General features: G+C 33.5%; 1 protein-coding gene across 1 annotated transcript in view; it reads left to right on the top strand.

Annotated features, from left to right (window-relative positions):
* Positions 1 to 23,541, top strand: part of LOC129005901 (acetylcholinesterase-like) — a 145,377-nt gene that overhangs the window by 3,530 nt on the left and 118,306 nt on the right. The gene's annotated exons all lie outside the window — the stretch shown is intronic.

Below are 23,541 nucleotides of genomic sequence, written 5' to 3'. Positions count from 1 at the left end.
AAATATTTCATATCATATAGTACTCAACTTTAATATTTACATTGAATATTTGATTGGTTTCATTTGTACGATTTAGTGCAAGTTTAACAAATCCAAGCTTTTTGTACGTCTTCTAAGATTTGTAAGGTTTATTATTACAAAATAATATTATGTGGAACGTCATTGGCGTGGATGAAAAAAAAAGTTATAATAATTATTTGTTCCTAAACATTAACTGTGCTAGCACAAGGTGAATGCGTTTATGGTCAGCTGCATGTTCACAGACAATAATGCTTACGACCATGCACGTCGCAACTCAAATATCCTATAGATGGATGGACATTTTCAACTCTGTGAATTTAACAAAATTTGAGCTATCCGGATACCTTAAATCTTTCTGTCATGTTTTATCATCTTAAATTATCCCCTATTTCTCTCCCACTCCTACTAAGTAGGGAGGACTCCAGTTACTCATATAAATATGCATTTTGATTTCTTTCTCAAAGATCCTTAGAGTACTTCATAAAACAAAGACTTGCTGAGCTGAATCATAGAAACTTATCTCGAGGGTAAAGTTTTAGCGTAAAATTCAAAAATCTTCCCCAACGGAATTTAACTAATGTAGAAAAGGACTAGTCAGTTAGCTCCTTAGTACACTTTTACACTCTTAAATAAACTTAACCTGCCATCCTTATATTATAGTGAGAATATTCTCCACATATTACTTATAGCAATTTTGTCGTATGTTACGGAGATATAAACGTTCACTGCTGAGAGTAAAGAGTGCAATAAGCCTCACCTTGATAGCCCCACTTCGTCCTGGTTCGCAGAACTGGGTAAAGTAATTCCCCACAGATACGAGATGACGAGGGACGAGGCACTTGTAGGAGAATAAAGAGTTCATGAAACACCAAGTACACTCGTTTTGTATCTCCTGATAGACAGAAAGTCTTTCTCTTAATCCTTTTGATTCTCTGTTTCTTAAAGCAACCTTTTACTTTATATACGGTTTTTAGAAACTGAAATACAATTTTAATACTTTTGTAGCAAACCTTAGGTTGAATTGATAGTTGAGTTTTGCCAGAATAGTACCATCCAATTGACATTGATAGTTTTTTTTGTCCTAGGACGCTAGGTACGAGCCCGGGATTGTTTTCAGATTACTTCAGGCTAGACCTAGGAGTTGCGGCACTATCTATTAAATAAAAGCCATGGGTGACTTGGCGTGATTTGAACCCGGGACCTCAGGGACCGAAGTACCACGCTCTAACCACTAGACCAGCTCACTCCCCAATAGGCATGGATAGTTGACAGTATTCGTCTTCCAAAATGCAAGTGCATATACAATTGTGAGTACGGTACTTGATACGTTCTTTGATCTCCCTACTTAAATTGTTCTTTGAAGTTATGCTGAAATTCTGCAAGCTTTTTTAAATAAACACAGGCATAAATTAATTGACGCCGAGGAAATGTTTGTGAATTCAGCATTCGTATATTTTCTTGTTCATAAAACACTTTGTTAAAACACTCTCACTAAACTTTTAGTACTTTCGTTTCTTTTAACTTCGTAATAAAGTTTTCGGTTAAACTTTCAAGACATTAATTCATACCAACTTAATCATTTTCGTCCGATCACGTGATATTAAATTGAAGGAGTAAATTTATGGACTGCGTACATCCAGTAAAAACTATACAACAAAGCAACAACAAAGCTTTGTAATTCTAACAGAGGCTTCATTTTTAAGCTCCAGTAGATGTTTAGGTTTCACGAGTTAAAAAATTTACCATATTTATGAAATATATGTATAATTTTTCACACATCTTGTAAATACATTACATTTTCTACGACGGTTAACTGAAATACAGTTGTTAAACTAAAATTCAAATTTAAGACTATTAAGTAGTTGTACCGGTTGGTTCAAGCATTTGTTAATACTTTAAATGTATGCTTAAGGTAAGCAGCCGGCTCCCCCCTCCAACCACCTAATGCCTTTTTCTATTATTCATGAGACCTTGCATTTAGCTCTTTTCGCTCGCCTACACTTAAGCAACAGGAATAGTTGTTTTAGTTTGACTTCGTACCAAATTATATCTGTTTTGAGTTTTCAACCAATCGCTTTTGAAATATTGACATCGAGTCACGAAGCTGCTTTTACAAATCAAATAAAAAACTCCTTCAAGTTTAGCTCTCAATAGCCTCTGCAAAGGTATATTTAGTCACCCCCCCCCCCAAAAACGTTTCATTTTACGTATAAAAAAATTGTTATTTAAAAAAATATAAACAAACAGATAAAAATAACTACTAAATCAATATTAGTTATAAGCTCTAAGATTGTTATTATACAATAAGAGAAAGAGTAAAGTTAAACTATTGTTGAACGGATGAACTCGTTGAGAAAAAAGTTTAAACGCATTTAGATTTACCTACTTGTATATAATTTCTTTTACTTGGATATATCTGCTGTTTCGTCTGAATGAATAAGCTAAAGCAAAACAACTTATGAATGGTATAAGCAAGTTTAAATCTTTTGTTTTGATACAAAATTTGTACTATACGTATATTTATAATATGCATATTTATAACTTAGCTATCAATGTGTTGATTGAAAAAAGTACTTTTATTTTGAAAACCCCTAAACCCCATCCTCCAAATGTTCACTGAGACCAATAGTGTGTTTTTACAACCCCGTATAGTTTAAAATTAAGAATTTTAGCATTGGAAAGTAAACATCTTTCCTGTAACACAAAATACCGAACTTGTTAATTTTTGATTACCATACAAGCTTAGCCAATATTGTTAAAAGGGCTATAGTTCAATTTTATTATGCTGTTTATATATTTGTAGCTCTGGGCTCAATCCAATACCCACTGTACGTATTCATTGGTTTTCGTCAAATTAATTCAGAATAAAACATTTAACGTTAATAAAATCTTTTATAAGACTAATGTGTTACTGCAAAGTCATGTTCTACTAGATAAAAGTGTGCTATTTGTTTGCAAGAAATTTAAATTTATGACAAAATATTCGTTCATAATAGAACTGTTGTAATCACCACACGTTTGTGAGCGATGTATGTAAATACCTAAGTATTTTGCTTTGCCCAACCAACTGACTGCTACTGTCCTAAAACGGTAACAAAACAGTTTTGAATTTGAATTGTGATTAATTGGATAACCTTTCGCAATTCATATCGTAAATGATTTCAAGTAACGATATTTTGATTTCTTCAGCTTCTACTTCGTCTTGCTGAAACTATCCAACCGTTACTAACTATGTTGACAAATCGGACTGAAACTTGATTCTAAATATTGATCTTTTAAATGTTTACCCACACACATGTTCAGATTAAAAACTCAATTCGTTCCGCCTCTTTCAGATGGTTTATCGTCTAAGACGCTTCTTCGATAAATCTTGGGGAGGTTCTCAAGCCGAGAGGGGGTGGGGCTGTGGAAAGGTCAGTGGTACAAGTACGGCGCTCGGTGCCGGGAGGAGAGGAGGGTTTAGAGAGTTTGGGGGGAGGCGACGTACAACCTAGGGGTAGATCATCAGCTGGGTTGGTCGATAACACATAGCTTCCTCACCAAGTCGCAGTTCCAATCTGTACACATTGCACATTTAGTCAACACGATCTACAACTATGAGCTTTATACTCTGTAAAAAAGTTCGCGATTTTAAAAATATGTTCAAAAACTACAATGGTTTACATCGGTTACTTGGTTTGAGGTTTGAGATACTTAAAAGAGAAACACTTGTACACATTTACTACCAGGACATTTTACTTTCGAAAGGTTTTGGTGTATACTAAAAAAAAATAATTGTTTATTTGTATTATTTTATACATTTTAAACATTCAGCCATACTGATCTATGATCAAGAGTCTTACTCTGTGCTAACAAGTTTATATATAAAACCCTAAACACATTTATAACTATAAATACGAGCACTTGACTTATATACCGGTATTTATTGTTAAATGCAACAAAATTGTTAAATGCTTACGTAAAAACAAGGAATGGATAAAAAGTATCTAATATGATAGTGTTTTACTTTAGTTTCAAACACATCTCTCTATTATCTCACAGTGTAAAAAAATACCTTATACAATTTTAAACATCCTTTACTAATAGATATGTAATCTACGATACAAATTAATTCTGTTATATTTATAGCTGCAATACTGTAGATAAATTCCCTTTTCAGATATCCACATTAAAAAATTGACGCCCATTCGTCCAACCCTCTTATAAACTAAAGAAATATTTTGAAAAGCACATTTAATTTTCATGTGGGGAATTCGTATGGAGACATGCTGCCAATACAACTGTAACAATGATGTAATATGTTACAATATGTTACTGGACACCTTGCTTAAACGAAACATCACCACAAAATAAATGAGGCGAGCCTTGTTTTAATAAATTACATATTTAATATATTACTCATGTTTAACATCTGGGTCACTAGATTGTACGTGCATTTTGTACTTATTTCAGCTGATTATTTGACATTATTATTTTTAAGAACTGCCCAGGATTCTCTCATAGCCTGACAACCTTTAATCCCTGTGAGTACCATCTTTTCTGCTGTTTTATTTATCAACTATTTAAACGGTATCACTTTATCAATCTTCTTCTGGGTGTTGTTTTAGACTATTAAAGACGATGGAAAGTTGTTTTAATTTTTTAAGTTCCGTGTATTAAATGAGTTATTCTTCACAATGACTGATACACTTATACTACATTTTTAAATTAGAAGCCAAAACGTACAAAGAGCCTCCTTGAAAACATGTTTATTCATTTGCTACTTTAAAATGCACATGGTCTGTAAACAAAAATATCCCCTATGCAGCAAACCTGCAAATGATAAAGAATCGTCCTATTAGATTGTATAGTCAAGGTTCATAACAAAAGAACATTACCCACTAAAGATTTCCAGATAATGTAAACGTAATGGGCCCAATGACTACTTACGTTTGCGAGTAAAGGGGCAAACAAATGCGTTTTACTACACTCAAAACTGTTACAATAAAATAAAGATCTTTGCTGGATATTAGTTTGATATTTATAAACAATGAAAATTCCAAACAACAATTCACTGATCCATATCCAAGTAAGTTTTCGCTGTTAATTTATTCTTCAATAGGTTAATATGGAAACAGCATATTGATTACTTTCAATATCAAGAGGAAGCCTAGAGCTTAAAACAAACAATTACGCAATTAATACAATTGTATTAATATTTCTGTAAAACAATAAAGCTTTCGAGTATCTTTAACAGATATCTCACCAGTAGGAGACAACTTACAAACTAGTTACAGCAGCTCATCCTAGTCATACAAACAAAGTAATTAATGACAATTGAATCACTCGCGTAGTTAATTGTTGAACCAATTGAAACTATTAATGTTTACCAGTTTTAAACTCCGCGCTATCTCACAAAACTCACAATATTTATAATTGTCGTATTCCCTCGATTTCTGCAATTTATTTAACAGTTGTATTTAACCATCCACTATGAAATTAATTACATTGCGAGTTAATTTTGAATCTGTAAGTTAAGTACGATCTACTGTATGTATACTCTACTTTATCAGCACATTTTTAATGAATAATAAACAATTCCCTACGAACAAGTTGTATGAACAGTGATAAGATTAATCTAAAATGATATTAGCCTATTGAGTTTAATAAAATAATTGGAGTACCTGTGCGATTCCCCAAAATAACTAATTTACAATTAATCTTTTATTAATACATTTTTCAGATTATAAATGAATACACTTTCGGTACCTAAGAACTCAAAATTTGATTATTATTTAATCGAATGCGAATTCACTTTGAAAATTATATTGGTTGCATATATTAAATTTTTACTTTGTTCAACCGTCATAAAAGCTCTTAATTGCTGCATGAAAGCTTTTAAAAGCTTTGTCCATGGAGCGATGCAGGCTTTGGAAGTTCTAGCGTTACCTTTGTACAGGCCTTCCGCGCGTGTTTGCAAATGACGCACAGTTAGGAATCTGGTATTATGTTGGTCCTAGAAAATATAAGGAACTTAAATGGCTGACCTTGACAATGCTTGTTAAAATTCGCACTCGATTCCAGTTTTAACCAGTTCAATAACTTTCATTCAAGTTCCGTTGATTATGCCTTTTCTTGTTTCCATCTTCGCATTAGCACGACCAGGGTGCCAAGTTCAAGACGCATCCGATGAAGCGGGAAACCACTTCCTTCGAGGCTTTCAGGAAACTAATCAGGGACTTCAATTGCCGATAACTATCGTCAGTGTTAACTGAATCTGCTCATAAATAAACTCCTGTTTTACCTAGTAACTTTTTCAAGTATGGTACTGTCGTATTTCGAAATAATATTCGTTAAGTTGGCACAGAGTAGCGTTTTTGCAGATATCAATGTTCTTATTGTTTTTCTTATATATATATATTACCTGATGATATTCCCCCTTGATCAATACACGTCAAGATTACGTTACATCAAGACGTAAAGAAATAAATAAAAAACCAACTTCGTGTCGCGTCCGTCGTGAACGCGTTTCTTTTTCAGTAAGGTGTCGCATCCAAAAACCTTCTGGTCCGTATTCCTAACAGATATGACAATAGGGGAAGGCAGCCCTTGCCAACCTCCTACTTGAGTCCTTGCATACTCATCGGACCCCTGACACCACCGCTATAACCCTCCATCTTTCTGACCCGGTCATGGAAACGACAGGCACCACACCAACCTCACCATGTCACTACTGTGACCCACACACTTCCAAAAAACCCAACCAAACATAGAAGTTATACAACTACAATTTAATGCCCGTCCTCAATGTCGTACCTTCTCTAGTAAACATTTTTTAGGGGAAGCCTGAAAACCTCCTGGAGTCCCTTGGTCACTCTATCTTGAGAGAGGATGGGGAATCAGTGTAAATGCTTGAAACTGTTGCACCAAAACATTAGAGGTGTGTTAAATAAGGCAGAGGAACTAGACATCATAATAAATTAAGAACACCCAGATGTTATATGTTTGTCTGATTTTTTTTTAAGAGGATGAAATAGTTCACTCTAGACTATATGATTTCAGCTGTGTTCCATCATCCTGCAGAACTACCATGAAGGGAGGAGGTGCATCTGGTGTAAGCCAGGCTTGACTTGTGAAGCTTTGGATTGCACTGATTTTATTCAAGAGGGTGTTAGTGAGCTTGCTGCAGTGTCCGTAGCAATTGATACTAATTCCAAGATATTATTACTGGCAGCTTATAGACCTCCCTCTAACCTACATGACGTGTTTCTTGACATGATCGCCGAATGGCTAAATACACAAAATAACTGTAATCATGGGTGACATAAATATTGACCTTTCATATGACTCCTCTATAAGCCAAAAACTGGTCACAATCAAAAACACCTCATTAGCACCTGGCCATTTAGCTGGCCTCATTAGCACTAAAAAATATTGTTAATGGATATACCAGAGAAGTAAATGGCTCACATACTCTTATGTACTCTTATGTATTTACTAATGATACTAATGGCGACTGTTCAGTCATCACCCCTTGTTTATCGGATCACAATGCACAGATAGCAACTTTATATTACAACCTGGCACATCTTCTAAAGACCAGTTTTATCGTTCAAGGATATTTTCTATAATAATAAAGTTTTTTAACGAAAGAAACCTGGAATGACGTTTATGTTGCCTTAGACTTGGATTCTACGTTTGATATTTTCATGAAAAAGATTCTTTATTCTTTTGAAACTGCGTTTCCCCCCAAAAAAACTGAAAAAATCAAACATAAAACTGCAAAAAAGGTTGCTTTGACAAATGAAGTATTAAACATAAGGAATCGACTTTACCGTCCATACAATCAGGTCAAACATCTTCAGTCATCCCACTATCTCAGTATACACTATAGATAGCTTAAATACCAATACCGTCGCATGATTCTTGATATTAAGTCTCAAACAAATCTTTATAAAATAGAAACATCAGACAATAAATCTAAAGCAATTCGGGACATTATAAAAAAAAGAAACCAAACAAAGACTTCAACAGTGAACTTGTCCTTGAAGGCAAAGATGGCAAGCTTATCACAAATTTATCAATTATTTCTCCAAAGTAGGACACTTGGCTAAGCCCACTGCTGGCCAGAGTTGTCTCACTGGATGTTCAGACCGGGTATTTGCACATTGTTCCTCTATCCGACAACCGAGGAGGAAATAAGGTCAAATCAAATAAAAAAAAAAAAAATAAAAAAAAAACAGGAACAGACGAAATATCTCCGATGCTTCTTAAGAGGATTTAAAAGCAGTTGTTGACACCTCTGTGCCACCTTATAAATTTTCCTTTACTTCCGGATCATTTCATCAGTCTAAAGGAAACTGTTGTTAGACCAATATAAAAAAAAGAATCCCCGAGTATGCAGCAGCTACAGACCAATATCTATTGTTTTTTCATTCTCAAAGGTGTTTAAGAAGGTGATGGTCACTAGGTTATGGAAATTACTAGAGAATAATAATATAATTGCTAAGGAACAACTCGGGTTCTTGAAGGAGAAGTCTACGCTATCTGCTATGTATGAACTCATAACTGGGATAGTAAATAAACTCGATTCCAGAAATCGTTCAGCAGGGCTTTTCTTCGACCTCAGTAAGGCATTCGATACTGTTGATCACAGGTTGCTGCTACAGAGAATGAGTGAGGTGGAAATACGTGGCCTGACCTTAAACTGGATCTCGAGTTAACTTAAGGGCAGAAACATTATTTTTTCATTTGTGGAGATCCGTTAAGCGGATGATCCGGACTTTTGGGTCCCTATTCCTCTGTCAAGTCCTCTATAGTAAGGAGAGTGCCCCAGGGCTCTGTACTCGGGCCTGTTTTATTCAATTTTTTTTATTATTCCTCCCTTCATGCTCTTCAGCTGCAACACCCACACTCTTTGCCGACGACACTTCCCTTTCAGTTTCCGGCTGCGATAACGATCGGTTAGAGTTGAGTACCTTTTCTGAGGGGATCAATGGTACAATGGTTTGATGACAACTTGTTATCCTTAAACTCCGAAAAAACCAAAACACCGCAAGAGTTTTAGCCTTTTCATAGATGAAACAGCGGTGCACCAGTAAGGATGAGTTGTACGTTTTTGTGACTTAGCTAATGCAATTTTAATTTGTTAACTGAATAAACGAATTTGAATTTGAAGATCTCCTGCTATAACGGCGATATTGGTAATCTTCCGCGATCACGGCAACATAGTGATATCTTTCGCGTACGCGTTTTACGTAACACGACAATTTGAATAGAGCACGGCAATTTGTGATGGATTTTATTTTTTTAATATTTACAAGTTTTAACATCCCGGTTCCATGAAAAATTACGTACAACTCACAGGCTGTTTCCCCACCATCAAAATTCAAGTAGGTTGCAATCAATTCTTGGTTTCTCGTCCGGCTGGACACAATGGTTAGTTTCATCTGCTGGGATTTAGGCCATACATATTTAATTTAAAATACATTACCTTTACTATTGTCTTTATCACATAAAACCTGATACATTTCTTAAGTTAAAGATAAAACGTATTAGTTATTTAGATTCTAGTATTTATTTGCCCAAGTTTACGTTATTACAGTCAGTTGTGTCTCAATATCAATTGGTAGAAAATCAAAACAGCTGGCTTTGGTCTTAGTGGGTAAGCAATTGAAACCACCGTAATTTATGGACTAGAATTTATAAATGTTAACAAAACAATTAACACATTTCATTTTTACTACCTTCTCCAAATGTATAACTTAAATTAAAAATCGTAAGCTAGTTTGGACATCTAGTAACGTTTTTATAGTAGGGTGACTATGTGAGATGGGACTTAAAAACAAAAATAACTTATTTAGAACAAAGTTTGCATGTAGTGTTTTTAATAAATACATTGAGTTTCAAAAGCTCTAGCATTTAAAATAAGCAACTCGCTAGGTATGGTAATAATTTATGAAGGCCATAACTAGGGGGTATGTGGATTCAATTAAAAAAGGTCAAATAAAAGTACAACTTTGAACTAAATAAACTTCTAAATAAAATCCGTTTACACTCTTAATGTTGAATTAGTCAGAAATATAAATGTAATAAATTTGAACCCAGAACTATGTCCTTTTGAACAGGGTTTTGGCTAAATTAACTTGATTATGATAACGCTGATATTTAGTTCATCCAATAAAAGAATTTAAACATATAGTCAAATGTTACTAGGTCTTTCAAAAGAAGTAGAGACATAATTTACTTAGTGATTCCTTGGGTCGAAATAAGAAGAAAATCATCAATAAAACTTTACCGCTTTGTAAAATGAGGTTGAATGGGGTTAAGCTAGTCAGGGTTGCCTTGTTCAACAACAAATAATAATCGTGATATTTTAGCTATTTTTTATTTGATCTTTTTAACTTGCTGTCGTTTTATATGGCACTTTAAATACTAAATAAAAGTGTACTTGTAATTCTTTCATAAAATCAGCAATGTTTTAGTAATTTAGTTTTAAAAACTTTAAATGGCCGCAATTTTGAAATTTCAAATTGGACCGAGATTAATTTTTTTTTTTTTAATGGTCACTTTTACTTTAAAATACTTACCATGTTTCATAAATCGTGTATGTAAAAAATACAAAATGGTGGATATCTGGTTAACAACGCGATTTTGGGGAATGTTTTTTTTATTTTCTCTTTATTTTGACCCAAGGAATCACTACGTAAATTATGTCCCAAAATTTGGTCAATACTCAGTATATTAATAAATCTGGGTATCTCGGTGCTAATCAAATTATAAGGAATGATCTTATTTTACAATATAAAGCCTTCTGTAGATACTAGCTAGATTTGTTCAAAATCGGACCTCGTCTGTGGAAAATACAAATGTGTAAATAATATATATGTATAAATATATAATATAAATATAATACAATAGGCTAAATATAAACTTCAGTGACCATTTCCTTTCACACATCAATGTGCTTTTTGTTGGTTATCGGTCTTGTAATACATTTAAGACAATTAACAAATTGAAGTTAAAAACATTGTATTTTATTTTCTTAGATTTATGTTCAACAATATTTTCAAAACAAATTTTAATAACAGATTTGACTTTTGAAGATTCTAAAAGATAATAATTATTTTACTAACGATATCTACGAGTTAGTCCTGCCATGAGATCCCACATAATTGTGGAACAAACTATCGTTTAAGAAGTAGACACAGAAATATGGTTGCCAATATGATTAATTAAAATACAAAAATAAATTATGCTTCTTAACATACTAAAATAAAAGTTGCTAGATATATAATAAAGTCAAAATTTAGTATACGTGGTATTTTAAAATGGGACCAAAGAAATTACTGTTAAATAGAGTGCAATTTATAAAAAAATAACAGTATCAGCAATCTTTCACATACTTTCCCCATTTAATTGCCAAAAACACTTATCACTCGTAAGCGGGGTTTTATGGGTTTTTATGGGAATGCATAATTACAAATAAAATATTTCAATCAATTTAAAACACGCCTGGTGATACTATGTATTAAATTAATACCCACATGCCAAATTCCATAAAAATCTGACCACAGGTGTAGTCTGTAGATCTGTACACATACAAACATACATACATCACTTTGAAATCCACTTTTGGGTTCAGGGGGCCCAAAACGGATATATCCACCCAAAAGTCAAACTCGAAAATGTTTAAGAAAACAATACTTTCTCCATGTACTATGTATAGGGGGAGAAAGTAACAATCGTAATATTATATATGATTTTATGTCCAAGAAATAAATACAGCTTAATCTATATGTACCCCTTATTCTTATAGCTAATCTCATACCAAAGGTCTATTAATCTAGTGACATAGATATAGGCATTTAGTTGTCCACCTGCATAGTGGCCCGCTATCTCTTGCTGTTCTGTCAAACATAAACTAACATTAAAAATCTAAAAGTCATGATTTATTCTTTGACGGGAGTATAAAATATAATGAACTGAGAAGTAATAAAGATTGCTTGCAAAGAAAATAGTCGTTATGAATAATAATTGAACCGTTTGTCAATTAGCCTTGCGACGAAAAGAGTATATCAATTACACGTGTAATGCAAAAATGTCGAAGCACCACTAAAATCCGAGTTCAGGGAATTCCCGAATCATTGATATAATCATTTACCATTATCATGGCGTGACATATGGTTGTATCTTTCCATTAGCTTCATAACTTTCTATTTTTAGGATAAATAATGGTTTAATGAGTATCGTTAATTGTTTTTGAAGCCTTCATAGTTCTTGAGCGGGTTTTTAAGTAATTTGTTCACAATATGAGCTTACAAAGTATAAAACTACTGTATCATGTTTAAATTCTAATTCAAACTGTCTATTGAATTTGGAAATTGGTAAATGTCTATATTCATGTTATTAAATAGAGTCAAACCTAGTAAATTACCATGCCAAGGCTCACATGTATTTAAATTTTCCTAAACAACCCGTTGTTATCTTTTCATAATACATATGTTTTATATTATGTGTTCTCTGGTGTTATCCCCTACCATATCTATAGAAACCTTAGTTATTCATACAACTATCAATTAAATATAGCTTAATAAATTGTATAATTTTGACACTTGAGGCTGGAAGTTTTGAACACTGTGTATTTAACACAGTGGAGGCTAAATCAAGTTAGACATTATTTTCAAAATCTTGCTCTACGGGTTGGGAATTAGCCTAAAAGCATTATATTGGTTCAATAGTTTATTGATTGAGCCAGTGTTTAGTACTGAACTGAATGACAGACAAGTCAGCTGTGAGTTCCGGTAAACAGGAAATATCATACTGAGATACCGAAATACTGACATTCTGACACTGTGACATCATCATTATTGTGATACGACATGAGAGGTGACCTGGCGTTTACCTACTCTAGAAACAAAGGGATTCATGCTCAACAACACAGACTAAGTTGTTTGAAAAAAGCCCACTATTCTGAATTAAAACTTCTCCAGACACTACCAAAACAACTCCAAAACATCCAAAAAATCTCAAAATTCAAAACAGAAATCAAATCATCCTGATAACCAATGGTTTCTATGATATGGAAGATTTTCTAAATTTCACAAAACAGAGCCCTTTGGCCTAAAATGTGATTTGTATACAAGTTATTTTTTATTATTATTGCTACCCTATTGACCTGTCCAATTCCTGCCTCTGGACTAAGGACCGAAACTACAAATATGCAAGTAAGTAAGCAAGTACAACCAGCAAACAGTGATTACCTGCACCGAGTGTGCATTGTAATCTATTTAATACATTCTATCATTATTGCAGCTAATTCGGATATTCAGAAAAAAAAACTATATTGACCTATATGTTCCATATACGCTGCAAGAATTTCTGATTATTGTGCTTAAATTGAGTTTTTTAAGTAAAGTTTTTCTAAGGCTACTACAAGAACCCTGGAGAAGGCATAGGGTAGTGGAGACATTAAATTGACTGAAATAGGGTGTGTAGCGTGCCGACATGTTGGATGGGTCGTCGTTGAATCATTCATAGATAACTTTTGTGGACACTTAGCTAGTTGATAACAATGTTACAATTCTATCGAGCGGTGGAAACAAGGTTCCAGTCTTAACCAGCCAGCTCAAAAAAAATCTTCATATAAAATGTTGTAGGTTGATATTTTGCCTAACATGTTAAACCATACTTCTCAGAACAAAGGGAAAGCACAACTAATGAATGACCCGCCACTACTTACTTCATAATAATTGTATGATCTAAATGACTGCTTAAATACAACTACTTACTTACCCTAAGAAATATCTATGTGTCGACGATTTTCTTACATTCTGGCGAAAATTGCGACGAGCCGAGGTAATATTTTTCGGTGTCTTTAGTTGTTGAATTTGTAAATGAGTAACTAAAGAAGAGTTAAAACCAATCCAGCAAAATAATATAGGTCAGTGAGTAAGGGATTAAGTTCAATCTACAAAATATGAGTTACACAACAATTTTACACAACATTAGTTTTACTGTTTTCACGTGTCATTAACACCTATTAAAGAGTTGAACAATATTTAAAATCTAAAAATTTTTACCAAGTTAAACTCGAAGATTTTCAAATATTTAACATATTCGAGTGGCAAGCAGGATAACATTTACACAACTACATACTACCTTTCGTTAGTAAATTCGTACCTTACACACATTCAAGTTTTTGGCAAGAGGCTTTTTTTGTTTAAAGCTGATATATGATAAAGCATCATTCAACGTAGAAGAAGAAATTCTCAGTGGTTTGCCACCGGCAGGTAATGACAAAGATGGTGAATAAACGTTCAACTGGATACAACTTGTATTGGTAGATGCTCAACACGCGTACACGCTAAAACTCGTAACACTACGTTCAACTAGAGACAACTTGTATTGGTAGATGCTCAACACGCTTGCACGCTAAAACTCGTAACACTACGTTCAACTAGAGACAACTTGTATTGGTAGATGCTCAACACACTTGCACGCTAAAACTCGTAACACTACGTTCAACTGGATACAACTTGTATTGGTAGATGCTCAACACGCTTACACGCTAAAACTCGTAACACTACGTTCAACTGGAGACAAATTGTATAGGTAAATGCTCAACACGCTTGCACGCTAGAACTCGTAACACTACGTTCAACTGGAGACAAATTGTATAGGTAAATGCTCAACACGCTTACACACTAAGACTTGTAACACTACGTTCAACTGGAGACAAATTGCATTGGGAAATGCTCAACACGCTTACACGCTAAGACTTGTAACACTACGTTCAACTGGAGACAACATGCATTGGTAAATGCTCAACACGCTTACACGCTTAAACTCGTAACACTACGTTCAACTAGAGACAACTTGTATTGGTAGATGCTCAACACGTTTACACACTAAGACTTGTAACACTACGTTCAACTGGAGACAAATTGTATTGGTAAATGCTCAACACGCTTACACGCTAAAACTCGTAACACTACGTTCAACTGGAGACAAATTGTATTGGTAAATGCTCAACACGCTTACACGCTAAAACTCGTAACACTACGTTCAACTGGAGACAAATTGTATAGGTAAATGCTCAACACGCTTGCACGCTAGAACTCGTAACACTACGTTCAACTGGAGACAAATTGTATAGGTAAATGCTCAACACGCTTACACACTAAGACTTGTAACACTACGTTCAACTGGAGACAAATTGTATTGGGAAATGCTCAACACGCTTACACGCTAAGACTTGTAACACTACGTTCAACTGGAGACAACATGCATTGGTAAATGCTCAACACGCTTACACGCTTAAACTCGTAACACTACGTTCAACTGGAGACAAATTGTATTGGTAAATGCTCAACACGCTTGCACGCTAGAACTCGTAACACTACGTTCAACTGGAGACAAATTGTATAGGTAAATGCTCAACACGCTTACACACTAAGACTTGTAACACTACGTTCAACTGGAGACAAATTGTATTGGGAAATGCTCAACACGCTTACACGCTAAGACTTGTAACACTACGTTCAACTGGAGACAACTTGCATTGGTAAATGCTCAACACGCTTACACGCTAAAACTCGTAACACTACGTTCAACTGGAGACAAATTGTATAGGTAAATGCTCAACACGCTTACACACTAAGACTTGTAACACTACGTTCAACTGGAGAAAAATTGTATTGGGAAATGCTCAACACGCTTGCACGCTAAAACTCGTAACACTACGTTCAACTGGAGACAAATTGTATTGGTAAATGCTCAACACGCATGCACGCTAGAACTCGTAACACTACGTTCAACGTCATTTCATGTGACTGGGAGAATCGAAACCACTTCTCTTCCCAACGTTGTCATACGATAGTTTGTAAGTTCATAACTCTCCAACCCTAGAAGCAACAGGATAATAAAGTTTTACTACAGTTGATATTTTAGAGCTCCTCTGTAAATGGAAAGTTGGAGACTTGCTACCTAGGCCACGCCGAGCGTAGCTCTGAATCTATAAAGAGGCTTTTATGTTGATTGCCGTTCGCAGACTATTACTCCGATGCGAACACTATCACTAACTTCAATTTACACACAGCGATACTACTACTTCTCCTTCTAAAAGATTAATTTGTCACTCTTAAATATTGGCCGCAAACTACTTACTTTTAAATCAGAATGACATTTTGTACGACTTTTTCCATAAAAATAAAAATTCGCAACGATACCATCATCGGATTAGTAGATAATGTAGATTATATACAACTTTGTAAGATAATAGTTTTGTTTTCAGTTCATTGTAAAAACTTTTATTGTGTGTATTTTTAATCAATAAAATGGGTTCTTACCTTTCCTCATTTTAATACTACTGTAGATTTCTAGTTTTAATCGTATAGAAGAGTTAGTTGCAACTTTACTTCACATATTGTGATTCAAATTAATTTAATTTGACTCGATTCAAATTAATGTTACTTTATTTACGGCTATGGACACAGCAAAACATTTGTTTATAAAACTGAATAAATCTGAAAGATACCACTCGTGTCAATAAATGACTAAATTTGAGTGCTATCATATGAAAAGCTTAAGAAAAATGTTGGAAAATTACGAAACTGAGTCCAGAGATTTAATTAAAGGCCTCCGTAGATTATGGTCGGCTTATGGTTTATCTACTTTACCACCTTGTAATTTCTTCACGACAAACTATCGTTTGGTTAACAATTTAGTAATTGATAAAGGATTTCAACTACGTTCAATGAGTGGCGGTTATAAACGTATACATTCTTAAGTAGGTTTGATTAATTTTAACTTTTACACAGGTAATCTGAATGTGTCGAGCTCTCCGACAATTCACGCACCGATTTAGGAACTTTAAATGGGAAATGTTTTAACGTCGTTATTGACGTGTACCGATCCATGCTCAGTGGTTCAGCGCCTAAAACATTTACTATTTTCTTGCTTAGAAATGCTATTTTTAGTTTTTGATGTTTTATAATATTGTTTCTTTAATTGTTAAGAACGATAAACTCATGATTTCAAGATTCACTCACCATAAAAAATGATAACAGACGTTATAGAAAAGTTGTGATCAACAGTGTTTCAAAGATGTTATCCAAGATACAAATATAAAGAGGTTTTCAGAACCCCTAGCCAATAGCGTTGGCAGTAGGCCTAAGTTCTTAGTAAATCCACATTGAATACGCTATTAAAGTTGTACAAAATTTGCCAATAATTATAATAAAAAAAGAAAATTTTAAAATGAAAATAATAGAAATTAAAATTTGCTTTCACTCACATATCTACATATCACATATCTGTGTTTAGAAAACAATATTTGTCTATTGTTAAACGAAAGTGTCGGTATTTTCGTTTAAATTTATTAAAATTCTGCATATGCATTTGTTTAACTAAGGATTTTAATGGAAAAAATATTCTACTGTATGAGTTAGATCCTAACAACGAGAACAGCAGGCTTATAGTAAAATCAATCGTAAATTTGATACCAAAGTCAAAAGGAGATATTAACAGGGGACAATTACAATGTATGAAAGTAAAATAGCAATATAACTATTCCGATGTATGATACAACAATAACAATATGGTATGGTTCATTATTAAAAAACACCCTTGAAACATAAATACAAATTTGATGTTGATTTCTACTGTATACTATTTTGAAAAAAAGTGTTCTGAACGTTTTGCACTTTTGTAAAAAAAGGAAAAACCCAACTCAACTCGAAATAAGTTATATAACCAAAGCACAGCCTCCCCCACTCCTAGTGTCGTAATATACATTTGCCGGGTTTGTTCATTCTCTTATTGTATCGGCTCGACTCTGGTTTTGATTGATAGGCTTCATGCACAGACCCTAGCACTATGCAATAGGATGCCAACTAAATATACATATACCGCTATTTAATTTATAAAAGAGGTGTCAATGTAACAGAATTTTAAGTATTTATAAAATGGTTATCTTTATAGAACGAATTCAATATCTGCATTTATTTTTTGAAGCTACTTACTCTTTCTTAGAAACCATCGACTAGGGAAAAGTGCAGTGATTGTTTAGGCTTTTAAGGAATGTAATGGAATATAAGAGTACAAAAAAATTAAATACAAGATTGAAATTTAACTTCAAACAATGTTATATACCTACGTTTATTTAATATTTTAAGGGGTGTAAAAATACTTGCCAAGTAGGTGTGCCTATTTTTTATTATCTTGCCTCCTCTATCAACGTTAAAAACTAATTTGCACTAAAAAAATTAAAACCTTGTTTGTATGGAAAACTCCTTATATTTTACAATAAATATTATAGTAAAGACAGATTTTTACATAATTGACATTACGAGTTGTAAATTCATGTCAATATAAAAATGTTATATGAAGATTTACGAATATGTCAAATATGTTTGCAAGGTTTTGTTTAACATCAGTCAACACAAGCTTTCTCCCAATCTTTCAGTAGTCTTAATTACTAAATACCCATGAGGTCCTACTTTCACCTTTTGGTTTCGATATTTTACCCTCATAAATTATTGTCATTATAGCTAAATATTTTGTCATCATTTAGTGTCAAATGCGCCTTTCTTTAATTGCGGGAATTATACTCAAAATATTAATAAACCAGCTTTCATGTATGAGTCGTGCTTTAATCATTTTAAAACGTTTTTATTAGCTCACTTTCTTGTCTGTTCGGTACAAATTTTGCAATCGATTTTAAACCAACTTCCCGATGAGCTAGAGACTTGAAACTTGAAACATAGCTCACAAATGGATGACAATGCAATATTAAATCATTTTAATATTAATTACAATTATATTGTTTTATTACAATTATATTTATTTATTACCTTTTTAGTATGTAACAATTAATGTGAAATACAAAAGGTTCTCTTAATTTTTAATTGATATTGCATTTACATGATAATGAACAGATTTTCCGATGACTTGTCATAACTCCTGAAACACGTCTTCGTTATTTTGTATTTACTTTGTCCTGAGGTTACTTACGGCACCGTTTGGCTTACAAAAAAAAAAAAAAAAAAAATGAATATTAATATTAACTTCAAAATAATTAGTAACGAACCTTAAAACTTTGAAACGTATGCGATAGTTCATTTGGGGTATCTGTTTGTAATTGGTAGAAGTGTAACAACTATTCGCCGATTCGATCCCGAGAAGATTTAGAAGCTTTTTAATGATTTTAAATTGACGTTTAGCTGTCCTTGGTTGTTTAGCATTCAACAAACGATCCTGGTGGAAGAAACAGTGACAAAGCTACACAAGGCATCTTACTCATTCTATACTCATTCTTCACCCATTTTTGGGCAATAACACGACTAGTAGCACCAGCACCATAATCCCTATTGGTTATAAAACCAATTGCTATTATTAGAGAGTAATGTTTACGTTTTAAACCCTTATTTTGAGTATACGTTCAAAGAATCTATTTCTATATCTAGAAGAAAACTAGCAAGAAACGGGACTTACACAATGTAGAATTTTTACACATATTGTGAATAAAGGCTTCCAACATTAGAAAAAGATAGGTTATGACATTTCCCAGCAATGTATATAAGACAGAATAATTCCTATAAAATATAGAAATCAAATTATTGAACAGTTGGGAAGACTGAAGAAGAGTTATGAGGAGCTGGCGTGTTCAGTTCCAGCTGAAATTTATGTGAGAGCGTCAGTCTCTTAAAGCCAAAACTGTGAGCAACAAGTTTCTAGCAAGATAGAATACAATCCACAGAATACATTGAATTTGTAAAACGTGTTGTTTACATCTTAATTAAACGATATGTTTGCAAACTAAGTAAATGCATCTTTAAATACCCCCGTCACAGAAAACCTGCAGACTAAGCAAATTCCCATTTTCCTAGTTGGTTTCCACTGAAATATTTCCATACAATGTTCACATCAATTTATTCCCTATATATATTGCTAGTCCCATGCCTCACTTTAAGTTTAATTTTCCTAAAATGATACACTCGCTTAGCTTAGTGAAGAGGTGTTAGGTTAATGAGACATAAGACTGCTTAAGGGTGTTACTCAACGTGTAATGAACAAAAAATTAAATTTAGAAAAACAACAAAAATTTCAAAGTGTTACAACAGCAAAAGAAAACTTTGAAAAGGCAAAAACCAACAATAATAAGATAAATTAATTTACAACGTTAAATTACAAGAAAAGAAAATCAAACGAAAATATAAAAGAATTATAGTTACTGACAAATTACATGACTTGTTTGTTTTGCAAAACTTTACTTATATATTTAATTCTTTTTACATACTGTTTATCGTCCCAGAAGCACACGCACCGATACACGCACTCCGAAACTCCTGATCTTCTTGGTCCCGTTGCCCGTGGTGATCTCCTCGATTGTCCTCTCCAGGTCCTCCAGCTCCGAGACTCCTGACCCCTCCTTCTTCTTCATTAGCCCTTCTCATTGGCTGATTACCGATAGGGTGTGTGGCTTATAGGTTAACGATGTTTCTTGGAAGTCAGCCCTACCGGTCATCGCCTAGCTCACATCAGCTGGGAAAGGAATTTGTAAATCGATGCTCATGCTACTGTTCAACTCTGTTCACACCAACTGGTCGACTAAGTGTAATGTGAACAGAGTGTCTGCATAGATGAGCACCGTGGGTACGGGGTTAATCCCCTTTCTTACAATATATATATATAAAAACATTAGTTTGAATGGGTAATAAGGTTTGCTGCTGCTATGTGGAAGATAATAAGGTGTGTTGTCTTTATTGAAATGTTGACAGCCTAGGATAAAATAAACAAATTTGCAAAATTTAATTAAAATATATCTTTAAACAAGCAAACTACAACAATTTCCTTTTTCCACCCTAAGAATAAAATTGAAATTTTAATGTACACTTTTTAGGAATTTTTTCCGTAACCGTCAGGCATACAACAATGCTTCCATATGCCAAATCATTATTTTTTAGCTCTACAAAATTTTTGAGAAAGAAATTACAAAATTTTATCTTCTAGGGTAAAAAAAATACAAATACAGATTTTTACGCCATAAAACCCCTCATAAACCCCCGTATCCTTGATTATGGATTTATTTTGATCGAACTCGTAAAATTTATTTAAGCTATTAACATTTACACACATTATTGCCCTCCCTGTAGCAGCAAACCTAGGTACTCGTTAAACTTAATGTTATTTAAATAAATTTAAGTGAAAATTAAATCAGGCAAAAGGAAATTCGCTTAGTCTGCAGATTTACTGTAGTGGGTGTGTTTATTTACACTTTAAATTTCTAAGTGCCATCCAAAACCAATTACCCATTACAAACAAACTGATCGTAAGATGAAACTTTTGGGGCAAATATTAAAATAGCTTTTAGCTACAGTTTGTTTTAATTAACTGTGATGCTATTTTAACGTTCAAGATACAAAAAACTCCGAACATGAATATATTTTATTGAGGAATATTATCACAGGGCAACGATGTGGTTAAAATTGGCAGATGAACAATAGGCTGACACAACAATGACCGAAACAAAAGAGATACTTCAATTAGCTGTTATTCTAGGGAACCCATTGTTGCACTAAAACTATGTCAATATCGTTAGGATAAGGAATATAATATGTAGTTGTACAGTCCAAGTCCTCCAAGACTTTAATGCACTTCTACAGACATCGCAAAGATTAACTATGTAACTTATCAGTGTAAATTAGAGAAAATTTAACTCATAGAAGATGAAGGGAGCTTTTAACCCTCGCCACAGCAACCCTACAGACTAAGCGAATCTCCATTTGCCTAATTGGGTTTTCACTCAAATATCTCCTTAATAATACCATGGTTATTCCCTTTTTAAATAACATTAGTTTAATGAGTTCATAGCTTTGATGCTACAGGAAAGATAATTAGTATTTAAGTGATTGTCAATAGTTTAGTATTAAATAAATAATTAAATAAATAAATTTTTCCAAATTTGTTTAAAACATGTTAATAAACAAGCAAACTAAAACAAAGAATAACATAGGAATTTTAATCGTCAGTTTTTTTTTTTAATTTTTCCCCTAACCATTAGGCGCATAACAAGGCTTCAGAGTATTAAAATATTTGTTTTTTGAAGCTCTACGAAATTGTTTGGAAATAAATTACAATGTTTTATGCTTTTAGGGTGAAAGATGAGAAACCCCAATCTTTACCCCACAAAACCCCGTTCCCATAGTCTGATCATGCTGGTTCACTAGCTCGTTTAAATAAATGTAGGTTTTCACGTTTATTCCAAGTTCCGTCAAATTTGATAATTCTTGCTCGAGTTATTGTGCTATACATACACAAATACAATTAATATTAGCCGTTGCGTGTTTTCACGAAAAAACTGTCAAATTTAAGAATAAAAAGTCAAAGAAACAGTAGGTTTTTATACATAATTTTAAAGGTTATTAGTTGAAGACGTTTTTAATAATATTTGACACTTTCTACAGTCTAGCGTGGCATAGAAAAACTAACGTAAAGGTTATTGAATTTTTTTCAAAAATCACCGATTCAAACTTCCAATGCACAATAAGGGCTCATAAAGATGCTTTATCTCAATGACTCTGTACTAATATTGTTATCTTCTTAGTGGCGGTTATGCCCAAAAAGTACTTCATAACATGCCATAAAAGTGTGCTGAGTTTAGTTTTTCTAGTATGGGCCGTTAAAAAACTAACAGGGGGTCTCCAGACTTTTTACTAACTCTGTATATAAATTTGAACGAATAGTGTTTTTGGTCTCTGGGGACATCTAAAGAAAAAGTAAATCGGTCCCGGGCTCAAGTCTTACCATGAGACCTATGGTAATAGCTACTTCCCTATAGGGAAACTCGCTAATAGGTCAAAAAGGAAGGCTTCATCCATGTAGAGTTGCATATAAATATGAACGTTTTATTTTTCTACTAAAGAGAATGACAGTGTAGCCAACCACACAGCACTATTATGATTGAACCACTGGAAACTAAGCACTGTAAATGTCACATGGGGGAGTCATGCCCATCATATCGATGTTTTACACTTATACTTAGTAGTTTAACACATAAAAGTTTCAACACTAACTTTGTTCCACCTTGTATATCGATTGAATTCATCAGTTCAGCTCATTGTTGCATTCTTGTCAATAGTTCGACATATTCAATAGGATAATATACATTTAAGTTGTTTTTTTTAGGTGCAGAAGCGGAGTGCGGAATCCGCTTTCCTCGTTTTTCCTAGAAGCGAACCATCATATGATCTCATCCATCCGTCATCTCTGTTCCGACTCCACTTCCGCACCTAGGAAAACCCGGCTTTACACAATACACAACCATAATACTCGTAAACAAAACGATTGAATCACTTACAAAACACCTGCCTATTTGTAATATATTAACAAAATTGAAATCAAGATGGAAGTTGTTTTGAGGGATTGTCTTTACATAAATAATGTTTTCGGATCTAAGTTTTTTAAATAATGTTCCAATATGGCGAAAAATCTATTTCGTCACACTGGCAAAAAGTACATTTTCAACCCTTGCTAATTTTA

This window comes from Macrosteles quadrilineatus, unplaced genomic scaffold, assembly GCF_028750875.1.
Source record: "Macrosteles quadrilineatus isolate MER2022 unplaced genomic scaffold, UCM_ALF_1.0 Scaffold_41__1_contigs__length_1036756, whole genome shotgun sequence".
NCBI lineage: Eukaryota > Metazoa > Arthropoda > Insecta > Hemiptera > Cicadellidae > Macrosteles > Macrosteles quadrilineatus.
The sequence above is the reverse complement of the archived record's forward strand: the minus strand, read 5'-3'. Positions and strand labels throughout refer to the sequence as shown.